Raw genomic sequence first — 15,660 nt, 5'->3', positions numbered from 1 at the left:
TGGCCTTCTTGAAGGGTTTGTCCAGGCTTGGGGTTCAAATCTGCAGTCACTCTACAGAATGTGACTGCAGACTTGTGAATCCTCACAGTGCACACAGGATTCGCCAGTGCCATCAATGCAATTTGCATACTTCTGGAAACATTCCGACTAGACGTGTCCAGCTTTGTTCAATTCACATACTTGTGGTCACTCACCAGCTCTCTCCCGGCACAGGAGAATCCTGACAGCATGCACTATGAAATTTCACTAGACTTGAACCCAAAGCCTGGACAATACCTTTAATGCCAACACTTCTTTTGACTAGCTAAGTGTGGTTCTGAGAGGAGGATGTTCATTGGGGAAGGTGCAGACGGCCGTAGATTCTCTCATATGAGAGTTTGATCAGAGTGTGAGCACCGTGTGATCTGATTCTCTCAGATGATGAGAAAACATCTTCTCCATTCTGTGAATGCACTGAAATTGGACTACACTCAGATGTCATCCAAGTGCAGTTCGATGTTTCCCTAGGCACTTATTGACTTGCATGGCCGAGTGCATAACGACTCAAACTTGGGCATGCAGCAACTTTTTCCTCGGACAGTCTCTGTCCGAGGAAAAGAATCGGACATGTGCACGGCCCCATAGACTAACGTTGGTCGTCATTTGACCACAAGATGTCTCGCTGCTATGACCCCGGCAGTACATGAGAAACCTGTCAGCAGGTTTTTAAATCCCCCTGCAGCACCACCACATGAGAAATGAGGCATTACAATGAAATCAGTTGGCTGTCCATGTAAAGTACAGACTGTTGGGTGCTCCAGAAGTATGGTCTCTCTAAGTAAATGCTCTTTACCTTGGCTTATAGAAAAGGATCCTGAATAGGTGACCTCCTTTATTAAAGAGACATTCTCATCTCTGACATTTATGGCATTTCTGCGGATTACCTGCCAGAAATGTCTGATACAGACAGGTCTCACCTCTGGTTCTCAAAAATAGAGCCTTGTCTTGCATAGCTGTGAATGGACAGGTGGCTGTACATGGGTGACTTTCTCCATTTACCTAGCCATAACATTTTGAAGATGAGACTACCCCTTTAAGTATAACCCTATTTTCCTTGAAGTTGTATTTTAGCCCCCTGACTGGCACTTTCATTGCTGTAATTTCACCCACTACTGGTTTATATCTTTTTCTCAGTCTAGACCGTGCATTCTGAGTTTGACCTCCGCTAAGTACTAGGCTGGCAAAGATGCCAAAAGACATAATCCTGGGCAGCCCAGTGCGTTCCTGAGTCCTCAGTGACATCAATACTTCAGGTGTGTACACAGATGTGGGATTCAGGGGTGTTAATGTCTGGCCCTCGCCTCTTCTGTCCATTACCCATGTTACCTCTGGTGGGTTCGGCAGAAAATACCTTTCACACATTCTAATTTATTCCTGGCCAGTGACTCAAACGGTAAAGCTTCCAAAAAGTGATGCTCTGACATTAAACTGATGCAAGACTGTGTCTACAGTGTGTGGTTCACAACATTTTCTCAGAAAAGAGGAAATTTGCAGTCCCGGTGCCCACCGCACCGCCCGGCCATGCAACCACTGACAAATATGAAGCATTTCTAAGGTAATTGTGTGAAAGGTGCACAGATAACAGCCCAGCTTAAACCCCATCAGTAGTTATATCTCGGCAGCTGGTATCTCGCATCTTAAAGATCACAGACATCTGCATTCTCTTGTGGGTTTATTATTGCTCCTGCTACACTATGTTCTTGCCAAGAAACAATCCACCATAAATGTTCAGACGTTTGGTTTGCACCAGACATCTTCATCCCAAGAAGCCAATGACCTCCTCAACACATTCTTTGTCCAAGGGTTGTCCATTCCACAAGCAAAATAAGACAGAGAAGGTCCAAAGCCTGAGGCTGCAACACTGCTAAAGTCTGCAGATAATATGCCTAAATTAATATCTACATCCTGACTGGCTTATAAAGGGGAGTTTGCTCAAATATTGATTTGGATGGTGATACAGTGAACACACAATGTACTGAAGGAAACGACAAGGAGTCATACTGTCATATGAACTTGTCAGTTGAGCGGCTTCAGGCTTTGGGCTTGTCATTTCAAGCGACACAAAATTATAATAGAATTTGTATTTCAGTTTTTCTACTATTCTTAATAATAATAATAATAATAATAATAATAATAATGAGATGTAACAAGTGACAAATGAATGTTTGTTGTATCAAACAATTGTTTATTTCGCGCCACATCAAGCGTAAGCATGACAAAAAAGCTCATTAGGGTAGGCCAAGCAAAGCCTGGGTGACAACATTACGGGTTGTAGGTAGCTTTCCCACCAACCAAATTAGAAACATCTGATTAGAACTTGACAGATGGAAAGAATTTACACTTTGTAAGACATTTTTAGATTTTGGGGCATCAAACAATTTCATTAACCAAATTATCTCCAAATTCGGAGTTACCTTTTTACTGACTTTTAGTATAGTTAGGGTTATGGCCATTTTTTTGTCTGCATGTTTTCTAAGGCATTGTATAGAGATCACTGTGCAATATGATGAAAATATCTTGGAACAAGTCCATTAACAGAATGTGTCGAAGGACCTTATAAGGCTTTTTCCTGTACCCTCGGTGACAGTGTTTATCTAGGTGACCTGTACATCCAGGTCCTTCCTTTCCTGTTTACATCTTCCTCTTATTCTGTACAGTGTAAATCTTACTCACTGCTTGTATCCCCTCTTATCAATAAGTGACTGAATCACAAGACGTCAGCTCTCCATGTATCACAGCAAAACAACCACCTGGCTGTACAAAGAGGCTTGCTGTCAAAACACCGTGCGACTTCCCTGTCCCCCGGAGGAGCCACACTTCCTCAAGACGCCTATAGGCCCACAGGAAGACATACATCTTGTTTATCTATTTTTGATAGTCAAGTTTTTACCTATTTGATATTCTGTTTGTCTTTTTGTCCTTCACTTACAGTATATGGTCTCTATTGTAACTAAAGTAAAAATATGGATCAAGGTTATCTAAAGTTTAACTGACATAATTTTAGAATTTCTTTGCTAGGTATAAAAATAAAAAAAAATGAAGACAGTCATTCACTTTGACCATCTTCAATCAATTTTTTGACCGATTCAATATGCTTAGTGCTTATACAATGGTTGTAATTCAGCTTTCTTTAAGTGGCAAATCAATGTAATTGGGCCTCAATTATATCACTCTTGGTGGGTCTGCCCTTATATAAATTGGGGGATTGTGGCACAAGACAGAGGGGAAACATTACCAGGGTTATAACTATAAGGAGTGGAGAAGTAAGGCCTCCATACTCATTAAAGTCAAGTTGTCCTAACCCTCTGAATATTGGGGGATCGGTCATCATCATCACCTCATATGGATGGGGACATCCAGCATTGTCCCTAACAAATAAGCAGATCTTTTGGGGGGGCAATAGGGATCAGCCATGTTGACTTTAAATGCCTGATTCTTTTGTTCTCGGGGAAGATAAACCACAATAAGTGGTGTCTGGCCGCATTTTGCGCCCTCCTTTTTAATGCCTGTCTATCCCTTTTAAGTCTGAATTTGCATATATGTAGAAATAGCAGATGGCTCTCACTACTGGAAATAAAGGAGTGAACATGGGGCTCTCCCTTACCTGAAATGGCTGATAACAGGGACCAATAGATTATATGTTAGTGCACAACAAAAGAAGATTATATAAATTGGAGGGCAGATTCCCATTCATCTGATAAATGTAGTTTATCATTCACATCTGCTTAGAGAAACTAACAGCAGATGTGGGTGTTGTTGCCTCTCCACTATATTGTTATATATGTTAATTTGTTTATTAAGAATAATTATTTGAGATTATGTGTAATGCAATGGAGTATCTGGTAAAGCCCAAATATTCCCCTCCCCCTGCATACAACACAATGTTCTGATTGTTTGTTACAATGTATCAGTGCATATAAAATGTTAGTCTAGGATCATCTTTACTGGATACAATTGATGCAAATGCTCAGCTATGACAACATAAGGACTGTACAGGTTTCCATCCTCTGTATTTAAGCAAGTTTTCATTCACTTACAACAAAAATATCCTAATTCATATGATCAATAGAAAAATCAGCACTGAACATTTCATTAAAAATAGTGTCCTTTATTTCATGTGGCGGGATAATCCTTTTAGAAAAGCAAGGGGAGCGGGGAGATGGATCAAGACAACAGCCGTTTCACGCCTATTCAAGCGCTTCTGCGGGTCCAAGTATACCAAAACACCCACATTTACGAAAAATATCCTAATCTTTATTTACATTTCATTATTAAAACAGCAGACTTTATGTTTATATAAATTATCAGAGATCAGAAGTTACTGAGTGAAGCAGCATAGATTTCTCCTGCAATATCCACTGACTGATTACGTCTCTATTTTTACTTACAGAGCCCCTCTATTGATGTCCAGTTTTCCTAATAAGGTGTATGGATAGGGACTGACGTTGTAAGACAACCCCTTTAATAACTGGTTCATTCTATAGATCCAAAACAACCTACGTTACTGCCCCTGTATACAGCATACCTCCTGTAAATGATAGAGCAGCTCTGTGCTATGTTCAAAGGCAAAGAAAATACACATGTTCTAATGCACAGATGACAAAAAGTGCAGTGATGATAAATGTATTTTATCAAGAAGAGGGGGTGTAATAACACGACTGCAGGATTAGACTATCCAGGAGGCTCATAGCACAGGCATAGAAGCTGTGTACACGAAACAGTGATCTTTCATGTCAATCTGCAAAGTTGCTGTATTTTATTTTTTAGATGCTTCTGAGCAATAAAAAAAACTAATGGAAAAGTCTCCAACCCTTTCTTGAGAAAGACACTATTGTTGGTCTGACTCTGACTCTCTATATAGAGTAAACCATTGTTTTATATTAAAAACAAGTTATAATTAGGCGTCAATCACAGAATCATTGAATTGTAAACATTTATTAAGCATGGACTATAATGGTTTTTCAGGGCTGGGACATATTTTCACAGCTGTATAATTAACTGTATAGTTTCCGCATATGCTTCAATTTTAGATGAACGCTGGTTATGAAAACTGTACTTGTAAAACCTGGTATCTGGGTAATAGATATTCATCAATTTCTTTTCCTTTTTACTTTGCACTCTGCTGTATAGAATCCCTAAATGGACAGTTTTGTTACGTAATTGGGGTGTCTCAGGTTACATTCCAAATTTTCTATTGTGGATTTGCGTGCGAAAAATCTGCTGTGTTGCTTTGCGAATGAGATTTTAGGAAATCTCATTATGCACTGCGAAGAAAATTGATTAGACCTGCTTTTCATCTTTGATATCATTAGTATGTCAATATACGAGTATACTGTGGATTTCAGCTATGACCACTTTGCCATGGAAAAAAAAGGAAATTACAGGAATTGTTCAGGTTTGTGAGTATGCATATCGTATACTTGCAGTCACATGACAACCCACTCTTGCCACCGGCACCGGAGAATCCTGATCATGCTTTTAACGCGTTGTAAGGATTCAAAAGTCTGCAGTCACACTTTCGTCATAAATCTGGACAACCCCTTCAAGCATTTTTTTTTTCTGCAACTAAATTTTGCAGCAGTGATAGCACGTGTGAACATGCCATTACGGTTTTCTCACATACGTCAGATTTGGATTTGTGGGAAGAAAATTCGCACTGCATTACACAGGCAGCAAAGTGGATGAGATTTTACTAGATCCCATTCACACGCTGTAGAGAAAATCTTAAATATAACTGAACTATACGTCACTCTGTATAAGGCTTTATTCACACATCAGTATTTTTATGTCAAAACCTGGAGTTTCTTCAAAACACATACAGGTGTCAATCTTAAATTACTGTATTTTTCGGACTATAAGACACACAGGACCATAAGACGCACCTAGGTTTTAGAGGAGGAAAATAGGAAAAAAATTGTAAGCAAAAAATGTGGTCATGAAACATTGTTATGGGGAGGAGGTCTGCTGCTGACACCGTTATAGGGGTAATGTCCCCCAATTATGTACTAATATCCCCCATCCTGGTATATATGGACCACATCCTAATCCTGACATGCATGGTCCCCTAATCCCCATCCTGGTATGCATGGCCCCCTATCCCCATCCAGGTATGTATGTCCCCCCATCCTGGTATGCATGGCACCCCTCATCCCCATCCTGGTATGCATGGCACCCCTCATCCCCATCCTGGTATGCATGGCACCCATCATCCCCATCCTTGTATGCACGGCCCACATCCTGGTATGCATGCCCCCCCATCCTCATCCTGGTATGCATGGCCCCCCCATCCTGATATGTATGGCCCCCCATCCTGGTATGCATGGCCCCCCATCCCCATCCTGGTAAGAATGGCCCCCCATCCGCATGCTGGTATGCATGGCACCCCTCATCCCCATCCTGGTATGCATTTCCCCCCATCCACATCTTGGTAGCCAGGGCCCCTCATCCCCATCCTAGTAAGAATGGCCCCCATCCCTATCCTGGTATGCATGGCCCCCTCATCCCTATTTCTGGTATGCATGACCCCCCCTCATCCCCAATCCTGGTATGCATGGCCCCCTCATCCCTATCCTGGTATGCATGGCCCCCTCATACCCATCCTGGTAAGCATTGCTCCCTCATCACCAATCCTGGTATGCATTGCCCCCCCATCCCTATCCTGGTATGCAAGGCCCCCCATCACTGCACACATGGAAAAAAATAAACAATTCTACTCACCTTCCTTTCCTCTGCTCCAGCGCTGCGTCCTGTTCTGCCAGCAGCTGATCTCAGCATGCGAGCAGCGCATGACATCACTGCCATGCGCCCTCACACTCTGTTATCAGCTGCCGGGATATTCAGTCCTCTCCACGTCGGGACTATAGGCATGGATAGGAGTGAATATTCATTTTCTTTAATAGCTCGCACACTGTCAATTGCAGCCGCTACTTATGCTGCGGCTAGGTGATCACGTGTGCCCGCTACCAAAGAGAATGAATATTCATTCCTCTTCACACCCATGAGAGTGGGGAGGAGTGAATATTCATACTTTCTAATAGCGGGCACACAGGATCGCCGAGTCGCTGCAGGAAGCCGACGGCTGCGACTTGCAGTGTGCACTATTAAAGAAAATGAATCTTCACTCTTCTCCACTCCCATGGGCGTGGAGAGGAGTGAATATTCATTCCTTCAGTAGCGGACTGGAGCAGCAGCAGGCTACTGCTGCTACCTGTGCCCCGCTTCTCCGCCGCAGCTCCCCCACCACTACCCTCCACAGCCGGAATGTATTTCTGGACTATAAGACACACCCCCTACTTTTCTCCAAAATTTTGTAGGAAAAAAGTGCGTCTTATAGTCTGAAAAATACGGTACAGCTTTTCTTTGTAAGTTCCATTGCTGGTTTTGGAATACAAACACTGATGCAAAATACTGACCAAATACTGACGTGTGAATAAAACTTAAGGACAAAAAAATCTAAAGCAGAAATTAATCTTCAGTACAGATTTAAAATTCGCAGTTTTTCAGTTTATGCAGTGACATTATGTTGAAATCCATGTAAAAGCTGCATCAAAATTCAATGAGGAAGTGAAGATGGATCCAGCTCAACACACCGGGCAATTAATTAAAATTCAACAATCTTTATTGGCAAATCCTTTTAAAATCTTCTACACAAGACAAAAAATGCACATCTCAGACGATAAAGCATATACTATGGGGTGGTGTGTATAAAAAATACCATACGCGTTTTGAGTGAAAAACTCTTGAACACTGGCTAGTGTTCACCGGTGTGTTGAGCTGGATCCATCTTCACTTCCTCATTGACCCAGGAGCTGTGCAGCAGCAATGACTTCGTGCTCCATGCCAGACTGGGATTACATCTCAGGGGTGAGCTGAAATTTTCTCTTCAATACAATCTCTATGTAACACATTTGAGTTTTGATGTGGTAAAATACACAGTGGAAAACTTGCACAAAAAATGTGTACATGTGAAAGTATCTTGATTTTTTCATTAATCTTTTTACAGTGTTTTTTCATATTATAAAGTAATGACATTTTCATAGGATATGTACGGTAATCACGACAATTGACCCCACTGATCATAAAGTAATGGCAGATCCTTTCGTCACTTTTGAAATGGAAATAATCAACCACAATTTCTAGATTATCGAATGCCAGATTACAAGAATTTCCCTGTACATACTATAGTATTTGCAAAACACGTGTGCTGGTACTCTGCAGCATTCTGATATTTCCCATAGAGACTTCCCTAAGGTCATACAATTATCCTTTGTCCTTCCTCCTGCCCGGCTTCCTTAACTCAGTAACAAAAGGTTTCATTTAGGGACACGGTGTCTGAGGGGATGAAACGTGCCTTATGCTCATTGACAGTAACAGGATCTTGGTTGGGCTCATTGTTCATGATGAGGAACCAGCTGCTTGTATGGGCATGCTGCACGATTCACGACCAAACCCAGCACTGAGCTCATAAATCCTCCTCCCTGCTGCTCCTCTCTCAGCCTCCATGTGAGTGCCCAGCCCCAGTGAGCACTCCTTACGTGTGCCGACACATTCACGTGCCCCTGTATAATGCAGTCTATAAGCAGGCATGACTGGCATCAGTGCCCACCCTTTACTTCATGTATTAAAACATTATGAAAAGTACAAAATCCTCACATCTTTTCGTTTAAAAGTCACGGTCACTTCTTTATAGTCAGTAACCGGTAAGGTACCTGGTTGACCAGAAGACCTATGGGTCTAATGTCCGTCCACAGCTTGGTAAATTTGACTAACTGTCATGCTCACATAGTGTGCTGCTGAACAACTGTATCTTAGCTTATCACACATGGTATTGTCTGATAAACCACTGAATCTAAGGTTATCATGTGTGATACCATCTGCTAAGCCACCCACCTTCAAATATTCTCACTGATTACAAAGTGTTGGCCTGCTAGGACCCCCGCACAATCTTCTGTAATGTATAGGAACACCTGGCAGCAAGTGTTTCATTTACCGGCAGCGCCACCCCAGGGGAAATGAAGCATTACACTGTGCTCGCTAAAATCAATGGAGTGTCTGTGTAATACAGAACAGGACTGGTCCTCCAGAACAAGAGACAATTTTTGCAGTTTCCTTGAATTGAAATAATCAGGCATGAAGGGTGACCTGTTTATTCCCGAGAGCGGCATCCAGGGCCCTGCTTTCGAGATGGATGTAGTTCAGTAAGTTTTACATCCTGTGACTCAGTTGACTAAGAAAAATGTGTAAAAAAAAAAAAAAAAAAAGTCTCTGCTTGTTTCCCTATGACAACACTTTCTATCCCTATGACTTGGGGGTTTGCAGTTTTTTTCCTTTCTTTAACCAGTTTTCACTGTTTAGTAACACAAGTAGCAAAATGAGAGATCCGACTGCTTGCTAAGAAGGCAGTAATCACTACTATAACACTGAGCTGCCAGTGATCATAGCCTTGAAGCATTGTCATAAGGACACAAGACTGTCTTTTTGCACAAAGTTCTAGGGTAAAGATCTGGAAGGAAAGAAATTTCAGTGAATGGAGGAAAATTGTGATTAAGGAGAGGCAGTATTGGCATGCCGAAAGGAGAGTCCTTTAATGTGAAGTTTTCTTATACCTTACCCAGGAGATATGCAGATCCTTTCATGGGTGAAACGAGGGGATGTCCAGGAATCTAGCTCATAAATGGATACAGGAAATACTGTACGCCCTTTGGAGCAGTTTATAAACTCTGGTGAAGTTAATAACATTTCTGTCAGCCCTCCAGCCATGCAGACATGTCGTGCCAGGGTCTCTGGTTAATCTCAGACCTTCCCGAGCTCACTAATCTCACTTACAAACACCCACCACCTTATACCAACCAGCGGAAAAAAAGAGATCCAGGAACGCAAACCATTCCACTCACACTCTGAAGAGCGTGATGTAGCAGACACTCCCCCTGAATTACTGGTGGTCCTCAGTTATGTGCCCACAGTGGCTGCAGATCTCCCATATTGGCGCCTTTCTTCCTGTTTCATATTCCATTGCATAACTCAATCCCAATAATGTAATAAACCAAACATGACAAAGATAAGTGGATGGTCCTGCTATAACATGTGAAATGGTTTCCCATCAACTTACAAAACTTTTCAATAATACTGTGTCTCAGGTCGAAGGATAACTCATTTCTTCTTTTTGCTCATTTTCGCATTCTACCATCTGTACAACACTTCGGGCTAAAAAAGTGACAACTATATTGAGTATGTTTTTCATGTTCCAAATGGTTGTAAGTTCCCATCTCCCACTCAGTCGTAAATGAAAGTAAAGTTCTGCTAACCCAGACCAAAGATTCTCTAAAGGTTTCTAATGGTTGTATTTAAGCAGATGCAGTGTACTGGTTGGATCCATAGCGTCCACACACAGTGAAGATCCCAGAATGTCAGGGGATATCTGCCCTAATTTTTAAAGGAAACCTATCAGAATTATTTTAGGAATGAAACAATTTGTATGGCTGTATAGCACCTCAAAAGTGCATTCGGCTCAAAGCCACATACTCAGAGTGTATTGTCGCGTTCCTAATCCACTTTTAGGCTAATTTTTATGAGCTTTCTCTTAAAACCACTATTGCTTCGGCTTTTTTTTTTTTTTTTTTTTTAGCTTCAGTTTCCTAAAGTTATACATTTTTTATTTGTCTGTCTGCATAGCCACGAGGGCTCATTTTTTTGTGAGATAAGTTTCAGTTTTAAATAACACCAATTAATTTACCATATAATGTACTGAGATATAGAACCCATAAAGTGATTAATAGTTTTATATACTTTATTTTATGTTTTACTATCTTTTAAAAAAAAAAAAAAATATTCTGAGATTCATAATTATTTTTAATTCTCTCAATGGAGCAGTGTGAGGGTTTTTTTGCTGAATAAACCGTAGTTTTTATTGCCATTATTTTCAGATACATAATACTTTTTATTTCTTCTTAACGGTATTTAAATATTTTTAGAAGACTGTGTGACCAAAACACAGCAATAACATGATATTTTAATAGTTCTGAGGTTTAAGGATGTGGCCATAACCATTATGTTTATTGATTTTTTTAAGTAAATAAAAAATGGGAACAGAGAGTAAGGTTATTAATATATAATTGTAATCTTTATATTTTGTGGATTCTTATATACAGTGTATACGTTTTTAGTTTGTTATTATTATTATTATTATTATTATTATTAATAACTGCTCTTAAGGCTTTTCACCTTGCTGTATCTAGTGTAGACAAGGCTCTGTGAGCTAAATTCAATGGACCTGATCTGTGCGCCTGCTGCTGATGTGTTTAGACTTAGAAGCTTTCTGCGACTTGTCTGACAAGGGGGCATGGACTCTCTGAAATGGGGTGTGGCTTGTCAGGAAAAGCGTGTGCCCCTACATGTGACACCATACGTTAATTATTTGAATTTAAGGCTCAAAGAAAGCCAACTAATAATTGGTGTAAACTTAGAGTAATCCAACTAAAAATGCGCTAGATTTATCAAACAGCATGGCCCATAATTATAATTTTGGTGTGTTTTAAAACTGTCTAGTGAAAGGGATGAATTCATGAAGACCAGAGTCTTATAGGCCACGCTCCCCCTCTTGTTAAGTCCTGCCCATTTTCCAAAAAGTTGTCATCAAAATGTCATAAATCGTAAAAGTTGTGAACGAGTACACACTGTGCAAACATTTGTGACTCTTCTATGCTGGTTTTCTAATGAAAGGGACTTGATGAATTCCCCTCTGTTCGCATTAAGAATTTGACAGTATTAATTAACATGGCACAAAGTCTATTGGAAAGTTGTAGAACTTCTCATTTATAAGTAGATTCGTTACCTAAAACCCGAAAATCTGCTTAATGAAATAAAAAAGTCTCTATGACTACAAGTTCTGAAAAAAACATTTTAATGTAAAATATTGTAAACTAACTTTCCCTTGTAAACAGCTCTGCTCTGGAAACTATTTGTGAGTGGTACACAAGGAACATTTATTCTGCGGATGTAACGATAATGTGCTGGTGCGGACATAGGTGAGCTGAGGATTAATGAACACTACGCTCGCAGCACTGAGATAACTTCCTGCAACTTGTAGACTAAAATGGTAGCCATTGTTTTATACGGAAAACAGGATGGGGATGAAGTGGTCAAGTGCTGATGAACGTGTGGAGGACATGATGTTTGTGCCTGCATTCTCTAATGCCCCCCTACATTCCTCGCTGTCTAGCCTAGTTGTGCCCCCTTTACCAATGACGTCAATGAGAAACCCTTCGATGTGTCAGTATAAAGTGTCCAGTACTATAATTTATCCTTATGGGAATTCTGACTTTATGTAAAAGCTCATGCAGCTTTTAACCTACAGATGCTGCAAAATAACCCACATGGCATCTAACATTGATACCTTAGCGGCCCTGCACTGCTTGTATAGGTAGTCACTTACTTACTTTGTGTAATGAGCAGCCATGTATCTGGCATGGTGCAATTTTTAAACAGAGTAGCAAGCCATGTGCTGCTACATCTGTAATAGTGACATAGCTGCCAACAGTCCAGAATTTGCCAGATTTACTGTCCCAATTTTTCAGATCTGGCCCCAGTAAATTGGGAGCATACTAGGTCAAAGTGGTGTGTGATTTATGTAAATGTTGCCCAAAAGTGGGTGTTGCCAAGTTGTACTTGGGGCGGGACTTACATATCCTTATGCAACCAATACTAATGTTAGTAGTACCAGGAGGAATTGATAAATTGTTGGCCTTGAATATTTCTGGCAGAGAAAAATAAATTCCTTGCTATGGAAACAAGTACTAACTTTGACACGTGCACATGCTAAGGTTTCACAGAAAAGGTTATGTCATTTTGAAATTGTGATTAAAACAACCTGTCACATCCTCTCTACTATCTACTCTGCCCCCATTGCTTTGTTAGTGATGCAATGTGCTTCACTATCAAGCTTGTTTCATTAAAATCGGTGGCAGTATAATGATTAATGATTTTATAACATTATATACACTTTGTCCTACCTGCTGTATTCAGTCATAGGGGTGTGATCCTGAAATTCAGTCATGGGCAGCACCGCATTCACTCACTGCTGGCGCCGCCCATGTATTTCAATACTGCTACCGGCAAGGTTGCGTCTAGATCGGAGGTGATTTTTTGTGGTCCTCACTTTTTGCCACTCCGATATAGACGCTTCACTGCTGAGACTAGGATCCTAGTTGCTAGAATGAGGGCCTCAAAAAATCAACTCCAATCTAGAGGCAACCTTGCTGGGAGCAGTATTGAAATACATGAGCAGCGCAAGTAGTGAGTGAATGCAGTGCTGCCCATGACTGAATGTGAGAACACACCCCTATGACTGAATACAGCAGGTAGGACAAAGTGTATACAATGTTATAAAATCATTATGCTACCACCTATTTTAATGAAATAAGCTTGTTAGTAATGCACATTGCATCACTAACAAAGCAATGGGATCAGTGTAGATAGTAGATAGGCTTAACTTTTCTTAAAGGGAACCTGTCACGTCCTATCAGGTGAATATTGGATCTTGAGCAAAAACTTTTGCAGGACAATGCGCCTGCCCTCAAGTCTTGTATTGCCCTGCAAAGTTGCAATAAAGTCAGCTTTGAAATTGTCGATCATCTGCCATATTGTCCTGATTTTAGCCCCATCTGATTACGTCTTTCCAAAACTCAAAAAATCATTGAAAAGACAATAACTAGGACATACGAGATGGTAATTGATGCTCTGAAGTTGTGGTTTTCAGAACAAGATAACAACTTTTTCTGAAGGATGAAAATTACCGTTACTTTTTGATTGATGCATTAAATGTATGGAGTTGAGAGGTGATTATGTTGAATAAAATAGTGTTACTTCAAAAACATGTTGTTATGTTAGGCTAGGCTAATTATATATCAATATCTATCAGTCATTTAAGTTCTAATCTCTTGGCCAGAGAAGAGCCGCTGTGAGGAAAGTCTCTCCTTCTAGGTGACCCAGCACATTCTTGCATTACATGACAGACCACTGACTTAATTGAGCATTGTGTAATGCTTAAATTGCCCTCTGGAGGCGCTGTGGGAGAAATGAACACTTGCTTCGGGATTCTACCACAGTTTACAGATCAGATTAGTTACATCTGTTTTCTGATATATTTTTGCACCAGTGACAACGGCAGAGAACAGTCCTGTAATTCTAGGAGCCATTTAGAGCCATATTATTTACTGCTCTTAGAATCTGGTGTGATGCTCCCACATGGCGACTTTGGGAGCTGCAGGGGTGACGTGTTTGCACATAAGTTCCACTTAAAATTTTATTAGAGGGAAATCTGAAATTCCAAAGCTATCTAGACTGGTTTCCATTAAAATACGTCTGGTCAGCATCCTTGAGAGATAGAAATGCAGACGCCCCAAGCAGATTTAGATTTGTCATGTAGCGTATATTAGGATAATGAGGAGCAGACAACTGCAGAAAACAGCTGTCTCTACTGAGACAGAGTTTAGGAAGGAGAATTAGAGGGTTGTGAGAAAGGAGTTTCCTGGAGAAGTAACAAAAATCTGGATAATAAAAATGATACATTGATAATAATGATATCAATTATCACAATCATTTCTCAGTAAGTTTAAAGGGGCTTGTGGAATTACAAAAATAGCTTATTTTCCATAATCAGCACATCTTCTGTGGACTCGCCCTGTTTTTTTTTTTTCGTATAACTGAATTTTATTGCATTTTTAGAAAGGTATTACATAAGAGAAAAAACGACAAAAAAAGAGAAAGAAACCAAAAGCATAGAGCTTGAAATAGTAACAGTAGATAGCTCTTCTTGTTGATAGAGAATGTATCATCAATAAAGAGTGAACTTGACACACAGTCTATATCTTAATATCTAATATATATAATTGTCTTATCCCATCTGTCTGTCTGTCTGTCTGTCCAGGAAATCCCGCGTCGCTGATTGGTCCGGCTGCGGCCAATCAGCGACGCGGCATTTCAGAAAAACATGGCGGCCGTTAGCGGCTCATCTGTCGCACGGAGGTGAGCGGCGATGCAGCCGGCTGCTCGCAGCATAAGTCCTCCGACCAGAGGCGCCGCTGACCTCCATGCAGCTACCGTCTGGAGATCAGCACCCGGCGCAATACTTACCCCTCCCCATGCCTCCACAGTAGCTCCTGTCCCTTGCGCTGCAGCTCTGTGACGTCTCAGGTTAGAGGGCGCGGTGATGTCTTTCCACCGCGCTCTCTCCTGAGCAGTCACAGCACAGAGCGGGAAGATGCCGGCGCGCGTGAGGAGTCCAGAGCAGCGGCAGCAACAGCAGGTGAGAAGTGAGGTGAGTATTGGATTTTTTTTTTTTTTTATTGTATGGGGGCATAGGGCATTAAATGGTGGGGTGGGGGTGTGTGACATCGTGGAGGGGGCATTATAAACGAGGGGGTGTGTGACATCCTGCATGGGGCACTATGGGGGGGATGTGACTTCCTGCATGGGGCATTATAAGGGAGGGGGGGATGTGATATCCTGCATGAGGCATTATAAGGAAGGGGGGATGTGACATCCTGCATGGGGCATTATATGGTGGGGGGGGATGTGGCATCCTGCATGGGGCATTATAAAGGAGGGGGGGATGTGATATCCTGC

The 15,660-nt window shown here is 41.2% G+C and overlaps 1 protein-coding gene and 1 long non-coding RNA gene across 4 annotated transcripts in view; one reads left to right on the top strand and one right to left on the bottom strand.

The window, feature by feature from the left end:
- Positions 1 to 4,643, top strand: part of LOC141157054 (uncharacterized) — a 54,295-nt gene extending 49,652 nt beyond the window's left edge. Inside the window, exons 2-3 of the long non-coding RNA XR_012247741.1 lie at positions 1,174 to 1,292; positions 2,739 to 4,643. This is a non-coding gene — a long non-coding RNA (uncharacterized lncRNA). The remainder of the gene's footprint in view (positions 1 to 1,173; positions 1,293 to 2,738) is intronic.
- The window catches only part of PDE4B (phosphodiesterase 4B), a 570,792-nt gene that overhangs the window by 65,556 nt on the left and 489,576 nt on the right, over positions 1 to 15,660 (bottom strand). The window lies entirely within an intron of this gene.

Source organism: Phyllobates terribilis, unplaced genomic scaffold (assembly GCF_046119375.1).
Source record: "Phyllobates terribilis strain yellow unplaced genomic scaffold, ASM4611937v1 Scaffold_8__6_contigs__length_399053987, whole genome shotgun sequence".
NCBI classification, from domain to species: Eukaryota; Metazoa; Chordata; class Amphibia; order Anura; family Dendrobatidae; genus Phyllobates; species Phyllobates terribilis.
This window is presented reverse-complemented; position numbering and strand designations above follow the sequence as displayed.